Source organism: Carassius auratus, unplaced genomic scaffold (genome assembly GCF_003368295.1).
Source record: "Carassius auratus strain Wakin unplaced genomic scaffold, ASM336829v1 scaf_tig00009534, whole genome shotgun sequence".
Taxonomy (NCBI): domain Eukaryota; kingdom Metazoa; phylum Chordata; class Actinopteri; order Cypriniformes; family Cyprinidae; genus Carassius; species Carassius auratus.
Genome location: NW_020524040.1, coordinates 112315 through 129910, shown reverse-complemented (window position 1 = coordinate 129910; position 17596 = coordinate 112315). Strand labels below are relative to the sequence as shown.

The window sequence follows — 17596 nt, the reverse complement described above, 5'->3', positions numbered from 1 at the left end:
GCAATGTTTTTCTTGGTGATTTCCTCTGTGATCATCAAGCATTACATGATCAGACTGAGGACACAGCTCTGTCTTAAAGCAATAAGCTCTTTTTCAGATCCTTTTTGCACAATATTTGTATTATTATGCTTACTAGAACGCTGATGTGCGATCATTTGTGAGTGTGTCTGCTCCTGTCTGAGCTGCTGTCTATGTGAAACATTCCAAAACAGGTTCCATTAGTTAGTGGATGATGTCTTGCCTGTGTATTTTAGTGTTTATTTTTAGATGTTATTTGAAATCTGTTAAATTGTTTGCACTCTATTTACTGCATGTCAGTTATTTCAGTTACTTCAGTTACTTATTTTTCATTATAAAACATAAAAAAAAAAATAAAATAAAAAATTATGCTTTTGCATTATACCCTACCATTCAAAATATTTAAGTCAGTAAGATTTTATTGAAAAAATAAATAATAATAATAATAATAATTCGGTAAATACACTGTTACATAAAATTTCTATTTCAGATAAATGCTGATCTTTTGAACTTGTATCAGAGTTTTCACAAAAATATTAAACAGCTGTTTTCATCATTGATAATAATAATACATGTTTCTTAAAGCGAATGATTTCTGAAGGAACATGTGACTGTGAAGACTAGAGTTATGATTCAGAAAATTCTACTTTACATCACAAATTATATGATTTGTTTTTAAGAATTATTTTGAATGGTAGGTAATAAGTTGTTCTGAGACTTGTGTGATGGAATTTATTACAGCCTTTTGATATGCAATCTTTAAGTATTTATTAATGGCCTGTAAAGCCAATAAACCCTTATAACATCCACATAATATGTGCATGATACTAAAAAGGGAATGTTTACATGAAGAAACTCCACTCACAGAAATCAACCCGAGTAATAAATAACCAGAAATTCCATGTGCATAAACAAAATGACCAGATGTGTTACGTGACACGTTGATTGATTGATTTATTTTTTCAGAAATTAGTCATTAAGGTTTTCACATTTCAGAAACTTAGGCTTGAGAACAAAATTTTATGTTCTGGTTCATTGTGCCAGCATCATTCTGATTTATTATGCTTAACTTTTATCGTACCTGGGATATTGCTATCCTAATAACCCATTGCTTTTTCTCTCCATCTCTCTGCAGGTCACCGAGTGAAGCCGGACGACCCTCATAAGCAGTTCACCGATCGCCTGAGTGACATCGAGCGTTTCCAGAGGGCCAGCATGAGGATGAACCCTGGCAACGGACCACCCGCTCCCACCAGACCCATTACAACCCCTCCAACTCCACACCGATACCAGGTGCGTGTTTTGTCACTAGATGCCCTACAGATCCAGTGTATGTGTTTGCGTGAGTCAGACGTTCAGACTCATCACAACGACTCGCACCTCGATGTCTGGAATCTAGCAAGCCCTCTCAAGCTGTGCTCCCACGTCAGCGTGTGCGATTGTGGCTGAGGATTCGTTCTCAGATGCATATAAAGACCTTTTGAGCATGATGTCTGCTAGCAAACCAGCAAAACTCTCACACTCTCAAAAGCACGTATGCACTTCGCTCGCAGTCTATCTTTCTATTTCAAAATAGACATACACACCCAGGCAGATTTCACCACCGCACCCGTTTCGGTAATGTGTGTGTGTTGCTGAAATGTGCTTCTTTTATTCATTTCTGTTTGCTCACTGTTTCTGCAGAGTAGACTGAATCACATTTCAAAAGAACTCAGACTGGTGTGTGTTTACAGCCGTCTGACTCACATCTCACTCCAACTCTCATCTAAGATCAAGAGCTTCAAATGAGTCTTATTTAGTTCTTTCAATCATTCGGGTCCTAAACCTATGGATTTATTCCTTACTTCTCTCGGTTTCTAAGTTGGATGCTGTTTGTAAGCTGGATACACAATGAAATCTTATATATCAAACTTCTTTGATTTTGTCATTTTTTATAAAACATTACGCCTTTTTTATTTATCTTTGTTTGCTCACTGCATCTGTAGTGTAGGCAGAATCGCTCATATTTTCTTAAAAACTCAAACAGAGTTGTCGTGTGTTTACGATTATCTAAGCAGTCGTGACACACATCTCTCTCTGCGATCAATCAAAAAGCGAGAAAGACCAAATGTTCCCAAAGGTCAAATCATGTCCCGCTGCAGTTCTTTTATCTTTTTTTCATTCTTTTTGACCATTCGCAAATCCAAAAAAGCGAACCAAATCCTATTCATTTATGCCTTACAGTAAGCTTGTAAGTTCTGATAGAATGTTAAAACCAGATGGGTGTACAACATTGATTTTGTCAGTCACTTAGCTTCTATTTCTATCAGGTCAGGTTAGGTAGCTCCACCCACATTCAAATCTCATTGGTTCCATTCTTATTATTGGTTTTTAAGTAAACACCGTATGAGAATTATGTAGTGATTTATGTGTGACTAACAATTGTGAAAAACAACTTCAAGAGGTGTCTTTTCTAAAAAAAAATATATTTGTTATAACAAAAAGTGATTTTTTAAACAAAAATTTAAATAAGTCTGTACTGCTCCCCAAGGCTGCATTTATTTATCCAATAATACAGTAAAAACTAATATTTTTATAAATATTTGTATAGGTTAAAATTTTTACTTTAAAGTGTAATTTATTTCTCTGATGACAAAGCTGATTTTTTCAGCAGCAATTAGTTTTCAAAGTAACATGATTCTTTAGAAATCATTCTAATATGCCGGTATATTGCTCAATAATATGATGATTTGGGTGCTGATTCATATTTTTGCATTTTTCCTCATATTGTTTGATGAATAGATACTAGATAGATGTTTTGACCAAAAGAACAGCATTTATTTAATAAAAATAATTTTTTTATATGTGACCCAAAACCTTAAGTCTTAATTGTCAATTTTTTGAAATTGAGATCTATACATCCTCTGAAAGCTGAATAAATATGCCTTCCTTTGATGTATGGTTTAATAGGACCGGACAATATTTGTTCGAGATACACATTTGAAAATGTGGAATCTGAGGGTGCAAAAAAATCTAAATATTGAGAAAATTACCTTTGAAGTTGTCCAAATGAATTCTTAGTAATGCATATTACTAATAAAAAATTACGTTTTAATATATTTACGGTAGGAAATTTACAAAATATATTCATGGAACATGATCTTTACTTAATATCCTAATGATTTTAGGCATAAAATAAAAATCTATAATTTTGGCTATTGCTACAAATATACCCCAGAGACATGAGACTGGTTTTGTTCTCCAGGGTCACATATATATTTTTAGCATGCCTTTAATCACACTTTTAATCAGTTGAATGCATCCTTGCTGAATAAATGTAAACATTTATATATAAATTTAAAACAACAGATATATAATTTTGTTTTGTAACTTGTGTCTGCTTAGGACATAATGTAATGGTCAACCGGACCCCATAAAAATGTGGTTACGTTTCATAACCTTCATTATTGATGAGCAGTGTATCCACAGTGAGCCAGTGAATGTATCGCTGGTGTTTTTGTTTGGGGTTTTTGGTAAATTCCTCCATCAGACTGACCTGATTTCTGAAGGGTGGACGCTTACACAAGCATTCCTGCAAAACCAAAGCTGTGACTCATCCAGAGCTCAGCGCGAGAAGAATGGGAGATTTACGCTTACCGCATCAGGAGTGTGCTTGAGCTAGTGAAGCACATCTAGTATCCATATCTGCTGGTGGATTAGAAGAGGAATTATGTCTTCGTGGTGCTGTCAAGAGACCAAGACTGCCGACACACACACACACTTCTGAAGCAGACATAACACATTAACAGAGCTTTAGCTGTCAGGAGACTGCTTGTCTAACAGTGCTGTGTGAGTGTGTGTGATACATCAAAACCTCATTGTTTGATATTAGCATAGTTATCTCTCACCTCAGGGCACTGTCTCTCTGGCTGGCTGTCTGTCTCTCTCGTCGTCCCAACTTCATCTTTATGCCTAAGTCTCAAGAGATTCTGTCAGACAGCTCTGTGTGGTATGAAGTTTGCGGACAGACATGTGTAAAATAGGCATGTTTAATCAGATTTACCACACTCATCGCAGGGTAATTAGATGGTTTCTCATTCCACCTGAATGATGCAAACTCTGTGTGTGTGTGTGTGTGTGTGTGTGTGTGTGTGTGTGTGTGTGTGTGTGTGTGTGTGTGTGATTGTTGACTGCATCATCCTGGAGTCTTGAGGTTAGCAGATTGTTGATGACTGTAAACAGATATTAAGTTACAAAATTCACAGCACAAACACAGACATGGTTCATACTTAAACAGATTTATCAAAGCACACAACACCGTCCCACGAACACACACGTACACACACCTGTTGTCATGCCGGTGGAGCAGGGAGGCGAATTAAATTCAGCTTTCGTTATCATGCAGCAACATGTTTCAGACAGAAATAAATACGAATGAAGAATAAAAGAAAATGCAGAGGGAGTTTAATGAAGATAAAAAATAACAAGCACACAGAGGTGCGAGCAGAGCGGTGTGTTTATTTTGGCAGCGTGTATTCATGCACTCATGCATATCCCACACACTGCAGAACAGACATGCACATGAAATATGTCTGTGCAAAAGAGTCATTATTTTGCATAATGACAAGAAAGTCTACATTATGGACCATTTGTTATTAGTATTATTTATTTTTTATTTTTTTTGGCATTGTTAAAATTTGTCTGTCACTCTCTCCCTGAAACTGCATGAAGGCATTGCCTATAAAAAAAAAATAATTATAATAATTGTTTAATTTATCATATTTTTATATTTTGCCAATTCTGAGGAAAGCCAGTTCTCTTACTCTCCATTCTCTTCTCTGCACAATAATACTATATTGTTTATTGCTTTAAATGCATATTGTATTATATACACTTAAAATAATATATATTTTAGAGCAGATTTGCAAATTATATTTTATATTTTTAAAGTCATATTACTATTAAGTTACATTGCTACTTTTAGTGGCATTAGTCCTCTCAGAGATGCACAAAGCTCACATATTGTACTGCTCACAGACTGTTTCTGTGACATGCTGCTTTAATAGTGGTAGAAGTCTGTCTGTTATTGACGCTGTGTATCAGCCAATCAAAATATTTGAGGGAGATGTTTATTTTCAGCAGAAGCACCAGCTGTGGCCTGAACAAGAGCATTTATACTGAAAAATGTATCATTGTGCGGTGAAAACCAGAGAGGGAGTCTGAGAACTCCATGTTGTTAGTGCATCACTACTACTATTGCTCAAGATTTATTCAAACTCCTAACATGAAGTATTAAACTTTGGAGTTACAGACATGAACGATACTTCAAGTTAAAAACAAACTCCCATAGATTTGCATTGAAGGGACGCAAGCTTTTGTCCTGGACTAGTAATCAACCACCCTAGAAAACAAAATCTAGGTTTTGCATGGACAAGCACCATTCACATCTCCGAAAATGTAAAAATCGACTCACATACGTCTCGTATCTCAAACGTGTATGTGTGTTTGTCACAGCAATTAGCTTGTAACAACTATCTGATCTCGGTTTAAGAGTAAACAGGATTTATTTGCATGTCAAATTGGCAGTTCAGTGCACTGACACACACACACACACACACAAACATGCTCTATAAATCCCAAAGTATCTTATTTTAGACTCGTGCAGTGACTGTTAAAGAGAGAGACTGCTGTGTTTTAAAGCATTCAGATCATGCACACACATACAGGCACCACACGCTAGAGATAAGATATCTGATCACACACACCTTCATTCCTCTTGACACACTGATACTTTTCTTGGCTCGTCAGCAATATAAAGTTTTCTTTATCTTTATCTACTCAACCACACTTTTTGACAGATGGGGTTCTATGTGTGTGTGTTTGTGTGTGTGTGTGATGTGACACCAGCATAAGATTTCATGTTTGTTTTTCTCGGCTCATTTGATAAAAACTAGCATCTCTATCACATTGAACGTGTGTGGACAAATTAATTGTGTCACAATCCTACAAATACACACACATAAATTTATTCCATTTATGCATATTTTGGTTTGGTAAATCTCTGTTCATTAAAATATCTCAGAATATTGCAGCTTGTAAACAAAAATGTTTATTTTATTATTAATATTTGTGTTAATTTACAGCAATTTAAATAGCAAATACAATGTCATCATATAAATCTTAAATATTATCAAAAGGATATAAAACATTAAGTTTTCTTTTAATGATATCACACAGCACTTTATAATTTATTGCATTAATTAACATTTTGGTTTGATGCATTTGTTTAATATTCTGGATTATTTTTTGCTGTATATAAATGAAAAATATTTTTATTATGTTTATTTTATATATTTTTTTTTATTTAGATTTACATTTACTGCAACTTTTAAAAGGGAATATATAAATATCTAAAATATACTAAATAATTGATAAATAATTTTGTGATTTTTTTTATATCACATTGTGCCTCAATTATAAACTGTTAATGCATATTTTGGTTTGATAAATTAACATATATATATATATTAGTGTGTGTGTGTGTGTGAAAGAGAGAGTGAGTGTAAAAAAAAGGAAATGACGAGTGATTACATTTTTTTTTTTTTTTTTTTTGTAGCATTATGGCCAGATCAGATTGACCCTCCTGCACTGAAGACTTGCAAAGTGGAAGACGACTTACGCTGGTCAAGTAAGAAACAGTCTTACTTTGACTTTCTTTATTTCCATTTCGTCTTGATCTATTTCTTAGCCATACTGTTTCAGAAATATACTTTTATTTTCCATGATCGTTCAGTGGTGCTCTTATATGTTGTTGGTAGTTAAAAGAAAGTATGAATCACTGTAACAAACAGATCATCAAAAACCACACACACACACACACACCACTGCCCCTCAGATGATGTGTGTGGGGGTGTTTTTCCCTCATAATAGGTGAATCATAAAATTAATAATCTAATCAGAACAAAGCATTTTGTGGAGGGGCTGAAACAAACAGATAATAAAAAATGATCTGCTTTTGCTCACACACGCATCCACATGCATGGACCCAGAAACATCTATAAACATTCTTAGTGTATGAAATACACACACACACACCCTCTTGATTCGGCACACACACACACATATAAACACTCTTACTTGAAAACATTCACACAAACTCTGGCTGCCATGGACACACAGCCACGTACCTGGTTCTGGCACGGTTTTCCTTCCCCACGGCGATGCAGAATTCCTGCCCTTCCTGTTCCAGCAAACCCCAAACATCCAAACCAGCTGAGTCATTTTTATCTCCAACACACACAAGATTCTCTTTGTCACACCAGCCCCTGTGACATTTAAGTTATAGCTTTCTTTAATTGCACTTTGATTGATTTATAATTTCTAATAGACTCGCTGTGTATCAGGTGACATATTTCAAAACACCAAATGGCAGTTTCATCAGAATTCATGCTCTGCAAGGTGAAGAAATAATTGACATTTATTAAAAGCCACACTGCAGCTAAAAATATTGTCACTCCTCTACTGTGTGTTTAATTTAGTTCGGTACACAAACTTCTATACAAATTCTGAGCATACTTCAGGTCAGTCAATATTAGATTAGATTCCTTTATGTTGTTGTAAAGAAAATCATTTTGGAATCAAAAGTTTACAAATATGTTTAAAGGCATAGTCCAGCCAAAGATTCTAATTCTGTCATCATTTATTCACTCTAATGTCATTCCAATCCTGTATGCTTTACTTTTATCTGTGGAATGCAAAATAAGATATTTTGAAGAATATTGGTGACCTCACGGTTTTGGCTCCCATTGTCTTCCGTAGTATGGACAATAGGGATGGGAGATATGGACTATATCACAATATTTTCTGGTAATTATTGCGATAATGATATAAATTATGATAACTAATATGCATCCACTGAGAGACAAAAAAAATTCTGTTTCTTTAGAGAGAATTATTATCTTTCCTGTTTTTACCCAAAATAGAGTATTGTGAGCACAAACGTAATGCAGTCTCTTTCATTCATACTGGACGCTAGAGGGCGCACTCACACAGAAATTCCACAAATGCATCACAGAAGTAAGAGAACTCATGACATTCCAGGAAATCCCTAATATGGACAAAGACATAGCTATTGCTGTAGCCGAGTAAAAAGAAGATAAAAATGCTTAAACTAATCAAACATGAAGGCATTAAACACACAAGTGTGACAATATGTTTATTTGTTTTCTTAAACCATCTTAGGTATTTAAGAATAAAGTATATTTAGAATGCAATGCTAATCAACATAGACTTTATCACGGTTTAAACTGTTTTATAAACTATAAAATAGTATGATTTCTGCCTCATTCTGTGATATGAAACCTCATCGGGTTACAAAAAGAAGTTATTTCAAATACTTCATGCCACTAATGGTATGAAGTGAATTTGGAGTAAAAGTATGTCAATAAATCTCTTTGTTGGACAAGAGGTTTGTAAAAAGTCACATGCAAAACTGTATCGCATATGTGCTAGTGTAGTACATTTATCGCACAGATTGATTTTTTTTGTTGCACGTTACAGCCCTGACCAAATCAGTTCCAGATTGTAGAGGTAGCTCATTATTTACCCATAAACCCCCTCTGTTTCACGTCCACCTTACACCGTTTTGCTCTGCACGGTGGCATACAGAAATACTGTAACAACTAGATTTTATCGTTCTGATCACGGGAAGACTAATTCTTATCATGAGGAGAATTATAACTGGTATATCGCAAATTATAAGTTGTCGTACATCCCTAATAGACAAAAATAAAATGGAAGTCAATTTATGTGAACATGAACATTCTTCAAAATACATGTCTCTTTTTCACAGTCTTTCACTGTCAACCATCACAGGGTAATTAAGAGTATTCACTCCAACATTTAACTGTGGGTGTCTCTCTTGATACTCTACAGTGTGCACGAGGCCAAAGAGAGATTGACACACACACAGAAACATGTTTGGAAGGCAAGATTTTGTTGCACAATTCCCAGATTTGTTGTAGAACTGCCAAATATGGATTTGAACTTTTCGCAGCATACCTCAGGTCAATATTAAATCTGATTAGTATACACTAATGTAAAATTTCCCCTAAAAAATCATTTTAAAATCATAAGATTTAATGAAGTTTTTAAATGTTTGATTCAAAGAGAAATGTAAATTATGTCGTTATTCACCCCCCCCCTCCCCCCTCCCCCAAGACTTTCTTCTGTGGAACACAAAAGAAGATTATAATTTTTATATATATTTTTTCTTTTACTTTGGAAGTCAGTGGGACCCAGAACTGTTCGCATACCTCTTCTTTTGTGTGTCACATGAGAAATAAATGTATTCTGGTTCTGAATAACATGAGGGTGAGGAAACAATAAACGTTTTTGGTCTTTTTTGTATTACTATCCCTTTAAGTACTTATTTTGTCTCAGATGTTTCTCTTAAAAGTCCTTAAAATATAAGTTTATTGTGTCAGTGTTAAAATCTCAGATCATTTGGGTTTAGAAGAACTTGAACAAATTTTTGCATTTGTGTGGAGGAGATTATTGAGGTTTTTTTCTTAGGAGAAACATCTGAGTAGTAGAGGAGTTTTATTTTGCTCTCCATTGCTGTCCATGAGGAACAATTGGAATATTAAATAGATCTAACTTGTGCTGTGGGTTCTGTGCTGCAGACTTGCGTGAGTGTTATGTTGACTCACCGCTCTTAATGGCAATGATCAGAAACGCCTACAGAAATAACAAGATCCAACAGTTCTTATATTTCATAGTAATTGCTTCTGAAAGAATATTGATTCCTTTTAATGTCCTACAACAGCTAAAGCTGCTTAATAATTGTGATTTTTGGATCAATAATAATGCAGTCGTTTCAACAAATGGATTTTAGAGTCAATACGTTCAAAATTCCTCACTGGAGAAAAAAAAGGGCATTCCTGATTTTTTCACAAATGCATTTCATTGTGATCCAGGTCCTGAATCAACGACCTGATTTGTAAATCTCCAGTACAGTATCAGATGTTTGTGAATGGTAACCTGAGCCGTCCTGATGTATGAGACATGTCCGAGATGAGCTAGTTTGCATGCGACGTGCCGTGTTGTCTTATGGACTACAGCTCTAACATAAACACACAAGATCTCCATGTTTGCCTGAGTCTCATGTTCTCTGCCTGTTGGAGCGATATGCCATTACCTTCAGTTATCATTCATCAACATCCCGTGCAAACATTTAGCCATTTCAGCCCTGCTCCAGTTTTCTACCTGCTTGGAAACCATCCGTTTGTCATTTGTACAAATAAATGAGATTGCCACCATGATTTTTCCAAACATCTACATTTGTACTAGCATATGTATTGTTCTCAACATTCTTTTTGTGAAATATCTTGCTTATAAAGTGTGTTTGTGTTATCTTTTATCTATAATAATGTCATTTATATATAATAAATAAACACACACACATATATTAGCTTCATAAAAATCAATAAAAATCAGTGTCTCGAAGCTCAGTCTATATATAAAGCACAAACATGCTTTACAAGCAAGATATTTTACAAAAAGAATGTACCTGGTATAAAAAACTATTTAAATTGTAGATGTTCAGACAAATGACCAAACGCTAGTGGTACATGTTAATACTCACTGTGCAACACCATTTGGTTAAAAATAATAGTTAGAAGCTACATCTAGTGATTGTTTGGTTGGTTCCTGTGGGTTTGTGTCACCAGTTGAGCATAAAACCACATAGTAGAAACTCAAACCATGAACTAGAACACAAGTCTGGGATCCACATCATTGTATGATTGTTGGACATGTGGTATTTTTGATATCCTATATTCTGAAGCAAATATACATGACTGGATTAGATTAGAAAGAGTTTGGAGTATATATTTCAGTCTTTATGTCTCCGTGTCTTTCTTTCTCCTGGCCACATGATTTGCCTGGTCCAGGTGTAATCCGTCGGTTTTTGCATTGCCATTTTCCAGGTGAGGGTCGAGATTTGCATCCTCACCAGAATCCTGATCCCAGACAAAACATGCACAATTCCTGCCGCCTAGCTACTGCTTGCTCTTCTGTTAACAAACAAAATCAGTTTCTACAGCAGTCAAATGAAGCAGACCTCTTTAGGGATCCGGGTTACACGCTTGACTGTGGGCTAGTGGAACTGAACTGATCGCTGTGATGGGCCAAATCACAATGGGGGAAGGATAACAGCATTTGATAGGGGCCGTTCACAGCCGAATGTACATTTTTTCCATTTATTTTCATTTAGAAAAATTAATGCTGAACTTTAAAACAGTGCTTTTTCCCACCTTATGGCCGTAACTGCCATTGACTGCACAGAAGGATTTTTTCCCCCTCAGTTAGTCATGGCTTAGTTGTGCCAAGACCAAACGTCCCTTGAAATATTTTATTAATATTAGCATTCAAATATTTGCATTAGAATGAATAATAATATTGTTTCTGTAGAACTTGTCCCATTAACTATTTTTTATTAATATTAATTGATTTATAAAATGTATTAATATTTAATATTTTTCTTTAAACATGTCTGTTATTTTCCAAACAACAATAATTACTATTAATATTGTTTATGCTGAACTTTTTTCCCAAAACCGTTTTTATATTAATTTATTAATATTTCATATTTTTCTTTAGAAATGTCTGTTATATTCCCCATAACAATTTTATTAATATTTATATTTAACGTCACTGCAAATTTGTAAGAGAAACCTAAACATCTTGTGAGGATAAAAGTGTGTTCAACATTAAATCCATTACTTTTATTTTATATTATTATAAAATAAAAAAGTGTATTTTTATGAATATTTACTTATTAAGAATGTTGATTAGTATCAATTGTAATAGTTATTTTCCCAATAATAGACTTTAATAATATTAACATTGATATTAATGGTAATATTGATATTAATATAAAACATGAGAAGGTCAATGTGAGTGTAAAAAATAATACTGAGTGTAAGAAATTTACTTCTATTAAAATAAATAAATAAATATTTTGTGGTTAAGCCACCAAGGGGCTTGAAAAGTTTGATAACCTCTGTTCTGGAAACTTTCATGTTGTAAGTATCCTGTCAGGCACTAGAGGGAGACACTGAGTCTGAGTGAACGTGTGTCTGTGAGGGTAATGAGGGTGAACAGCCTCTACAGTTTGGGTGTTATATCTGGTCTGCAGCTGTTTCTCAAATCGTTTGTCAGATTTCCGCTTCGAGTAATTAATCTCGTATGGTGCGTGTGTGTGTGTGTGTATGAGTGTGTGCTCTTGTTTTTGTGACATATCAGGACACAACTCTGTATAATGACATGGGAATGACACACTTTTATTACAAGGAGAGGGTGACTTATGAGGACATAACCCATGTCCCCATTTTTCAAAACGCTTATAAATCATACAGAATTGAGTTTTTTTGAGAAAGTAAAAATTCACAAAGTTTCCTGTGAGGGTTAGGGTTAGGGTTGGTGTAGGGCCATAGAATATACAGTTTGTACAGTATAAAAACCATTACGCCTATGGGATGTCCCCACTTTTCACAAAAACAAACGAGTGTGTGTGTTTGTGTGTGTGTGTGTGTGTGTGTGTGTGTATGCATGAGTAAAACTGTGTAGACTGGCAGGAATTTCTTGCCATTTCAGTTCAATCTACGGCAGCTGAAACCTTGAATTCTCCTTAGTTCAAATCAGATTCTGGCCCCCCAAACGGGTAAAAGAGAAAGTCAAAACCCCTCTGAGGGAAAGAGAGAGGGAGAGCATGGTTTGAGGAAATCAAAATGAAACTGTATGTTTTTCTCTCTCTTTCTCTGTTTCTGTTTGCAAATGGACCCAGTGGCCCAGATGAATGGGGGGAGAATGTTTTAAATGAGTCGGTGGCACGCACAGACGCCATTCTCCTCCCTCAGGCACTGGCATGCCAAAGTCTGCTCCAGTATCCCAGCAGCCCCTGCTCACATGTGGCCAATAAGCAGAAAAATAAAGCCAGAAACAGGCAGCATTTTGTGCTTGTGTGCAGGTGCACAGACGTTTCTCTTACACCTGTTCGTAAATTCTGACGCACAGGACTTGAACGCTAAATGAAACTCCAGACATCAGAGCATACTCATAATAGGCTTGCACGAACTGTTTTTACTTTAATAGTTTCTCAATCGTTCATGTGGAGTTCACTCGTGACACTAGGCAGTTCAGAGGCAGTAGTTGTTTTTTACAAATTATTCAAAATGTAAATGTTTTTAGGTATCATGGAAAAGCATGGAATCATATTGACATGACTTGCATTCTGTTACTCTTTTTGTTGTTTAAATGTTAAAGTGACACTTTCTTTATTTTTGTCGTCCAGGTACAGATCTGTTCCCTCAGAGGTCATCTTTCCCGTCTCTCTCTCCATTAACGGCTCCTCGCTTCTCTGATTCACACATGCATTATCCGGGTCCCTTCACTTACTCTGCCAACCCGTCCAGCACTGGAATCGGTGGTCTCAGCGTGACCGGGATGCCCACCTCCAGCCGCTACCACACCTACCTTCCGCCTCCATACCCCGGCAACCAGAACCAGAACTCCCACTTCCAGACCAACTCCTCACCGTATCACCTGTACTACGGCACTGGATCCGGCTCCTACCAGTTCTCCATGGTTCCAACCGGTGGCACCGGATCGGGAGGCGACAGGTCGCCCTCTCGCATGCTGACGTCCTGCACCGGGACGGGCGGAGCCGGAGGCACTGGCGCTGGAAACAACAGCCTGCTCAACGCCAGCCTCGGCAACCAGAGCGATGGTGTGGATGCAGACGGTAGCCACAGCAACTCGCCCACAGCGATGAGTGCATCCACACGCATAGACGAGTCCGTCTGGAGGCCTTACTGAGAAATAGTGAAGAAAAAAGAGGTCGAATTTAAGGTGAAAAGTCTTGCATGTTTGATCGTTTTGTTTCTTCGTTTCTATGACATGACAATCGCTTCTAAGACAACCAAAGTGATCCAGACCAGAAATGAAAGAGCTTTTGCTCTGAACGCGCCATACGGGACAGAAATGGACCTCCGTTGATCAAAACTAAAGGAGGACACAAGTCTAACAGGAAAATTAGGTGTATATAGAAAGATTATAATTGAAAAATAATAAGAAAAGGCATCCCATAGTAATATATCAGCAACTTTTCTTACTAAAAAAGCTGAAAAACCAAAGAAAAAATGTCAGGTGCTTCATGGACATATTCTGATGAGCCTGTCACGGAAAAAAGCCAATTCATCCAGCCTTACAAACCATTCTGCCTGAAAGCTGTAATTCCCAGAGTGCTTTGCAATCACAAGGAAGTTCCTGTAAACAATATGAAAGAGCTTCACAGAGCTGCGGACTGTGGGACTTTCAGTGTGTAAATATGATGATGAACAAAAATGCTAGCCACGAGTTTCAGGTACTTTCCAAACTTGCTGAGACAGTCTTGAAATGATCATATAATGCAAGTGTGGGGCAGTGTCAGCTTTGTGAGATGTTATGCCAATGGGTTTGTTCATTTAAACGGATTTCAGGGTGAATATCACAAAACCTGTCAGGAACATATTCAGGTCATGTTTAATAAGAAATGAGAAATTATATTTTGCATGAAGAAAATGATGCTTAAATTTAAATTATTTCATTTGCAAATCATTTAAATTTACATAAATATAGGCATCATGTTCGTCATGCAAAAATATTTTTTTGCTTTGATTTTAGGGTGAAATGTGATCTGGACATGTTTTGGTGAGATGCACCCTTTAGCTGCAGGTTCTCCATTTGTAGAAACAGTGTCTATAACCCAAAGATAGACCAGCAATTTTTTTTTTCTTGCTTCATGACAATTCATTTGCTTTTGAACTTGTGGAGACTCATTGTTTTTGGAATAGTTTTTAGGTCTTTTTTTTCTCAGTGTTGATCGCTTTTTCTTCTGACTATTGATTTGTTTGAGCTCAGTTTTATGGTTTGTGTATTTTTTTTTTTTTTTATTTATTTGAGCCAAAGAGGATGTGTTTCCGGGTCACAAACATTTTTTTTCTATTTTTGTTCTTCTTCTTTGTTTTAATACAAAATTGGAAGTTGTGCTACTGTAATATATTCTTTCTAAATTATACAAAAATTTTAATGTAATGTCTATGTTTTTCCTATGCAGCTTTATGCACTAAAACATTTATTTAAGAGGTTCGATGTCCTTGTTAAACCACATACTGGAGACATTCTTACCGGATTGAGTTCCACATGATATTCAGTCATGTGCCTGAAAGGCCTCAACCATCACAAACCAAAGAGTCCAACAATCACCTGTTGTCATTCCACGTCTCTAAAGTGTGAAAAATATGTTGCTCTAAGCACCTACATTATGTGTCTACTTTTTTTTTCCTTGTTCTTGGAATGACTGAAATCGGAGACAATAATTGGGCACGTTTGAAAGGAGATCGGCATAGCTTATTTGAATAACAAAACCATGCACAAGCTCATACACAGAGAGTAAAGTGGCCATGACACACACACACACACACACACACACACACACACGTCTGGTCAGCTATCCTTGTGAGGACTCTCCATAGGTGTAATGGTTTTTATACTGTACAGACCGTATTTTCTATCGCCCTACACCAACCCTAACCCTAAACCTAACCCTCACAGGAAACTTTCCGCATTTTTAGATTTTCAAGAAACTTAATTCTGTGTAATTTATTAGCTTGTTTACCCGTGGGGACCTCAATTTAGGTCCCCACCGTGACACGAGTCCCCATGAGTCTGTGTGTATTCAGGTTTAAGTCCCCACCCGAATAGAAAAACAAGTACACACACACACACACACACACGTAACAGGTGTACTGTAAGTGAATATTTCAGCCCATAACCCGGAGGTTTTTCCCATGCTCACACCTGCTGCCATCACCTGAGGACCGAGAGCCCCAAAAGAGCAAAGGAAACAGGTCGAAAGATGGATGAAGAGAGATGTATCTCCTTTCTCAGTCACTGGTCATCCTTCAGGCCTTGTTATCCAAGCAGAAGTACCTGTGTTCAGCTTGATTCACGGCCGCTTTGATGCCGTTATGTGGGCGGTTATTTTCCTTCCCATTGTGCCTCTGTTTAATTATCGCCTAAAGCTGCAGGCTACAGGAAAGATGTGAGCCGGTCTAGTTACAAGCAGGAGTCGATTCTCTCCTGCAAGGACTTCTGGGTAATAGAAACCCTGGGTAAACTGTTTGCTTCTGCAGTTCTTTCATGTCGTATGATGATTCTCTCTCAGTGCCTCGGTCTGGAACTCTTAATGTCTGTGGCTATAAAATCGTCGTATTTTCACCCGAGTTTGTTGTGATCATTGATTATGATCGAGATTGAAATCAAACTAAATTAAGATTTGCTGGCCCAAAACAAGACCAAAAACCTATCTATTTCCACACTATCAGTACTGATCGTTATTGTGTGTTTCCTTGGAACAGTCTGTTCACTAAAAGGTTATGTTCCAAAAACTAACTCTTAAAAATAAAGGTTCTTTATTGCCATTTATGGTTCGATTAAAAAGCATCCATTGATCCTTTGTAATAGTGGAATAGGATCTTCACAATTAGGGAAAAAAATTGTTCTTTTATGAACTGTTCACTGAAAGGTTCTTTGCTGAGAGAAAGCCCTTGTAGAACCTTTATTTTTAAGAGTGTACTGCGCTCCCTACATAGGCAGCACAGAATCTGTACCAAAAATGAAGCGGCATAAATAGGCCTGTGTGTTTGTCACTGTGTGAAATGTTCTGAATCAGTCACTTGTTTGAAGGCAGATGCTTATGTAGGCATCAATAAAGCTCAATAGGTTTTGGAACATAACCCAAAAAGTTGCCAGTGAAGTGAATATCACTGAAGTTTTGTAAAATGCACAGATTCTAATCATGCTGAAAAAGCTAAAAAAGCACAACACACTCCTGTAGAACAAATGTTCTTTTTCAGTCATTGTATGTTTGTAATTTTGGTTCTGAAATATGCTCTTTTGTTCCTTCATTGTGTGCTAATGATGTATTTTTTTTTAATGCATTTTAATAATAAAAAAATAATAATAATAAAAAGATCAGGATTTGCTTGTGGTTTTGAATTTTATTTACTTTTTTTATTTAGCCATTGATTTTAAAATGCCAGGAAAAGTTATAGAAATGTTATTTCCCTAATATTTCCAAAATCCAATGGAGTCATTTGTTTGAGATGGTTTAACATCATTTTTGTCACTTAAATAGTTTTACAGACAGAAATTAAACTACTTCTAACTTTTAGTCTACAAACATGTCTACACAAAATATTCACATTACTAATTAAAATGTAATACATAAAAAATGTTTAAGACTCTATTAGATTTGAGGTTGGTGTAAGATTTTTTTTATGTTTTTGAAATAAGTCTCTTATGCTCATCAAGGCTGCATTTGTTTAAAGGGGGGGTGAAATGCTCCTTTTCACTCAATATCCTGTTAATCTTGAGTACCTATAGAGTAGTACTGCATCCTTCATAACTCCAAAAAGTCTTTAGTTTTATTATATTCATAAGAGAAAGATAGTCTGTACCGATTTTTCCCGGAAAAACACGAGTGCCTAGAGGCGTG

The 17596-nt window shown here is 36.1% G+C and overlaps 1 pseudogene; it reads left to right on the top strand.

Moving 5' to 3' along the window:
* The first annotated feature begins 1146 nt into the window (after positions 1–1146).
* On the top strand, positions 1147–14531 carry LOC113072573 (runt-related transcription factor 3-like; annotated as a pseudogene).
* The last annotated feature ends 3065 nt before the right edge of the window (positions 14532–17596 follow it).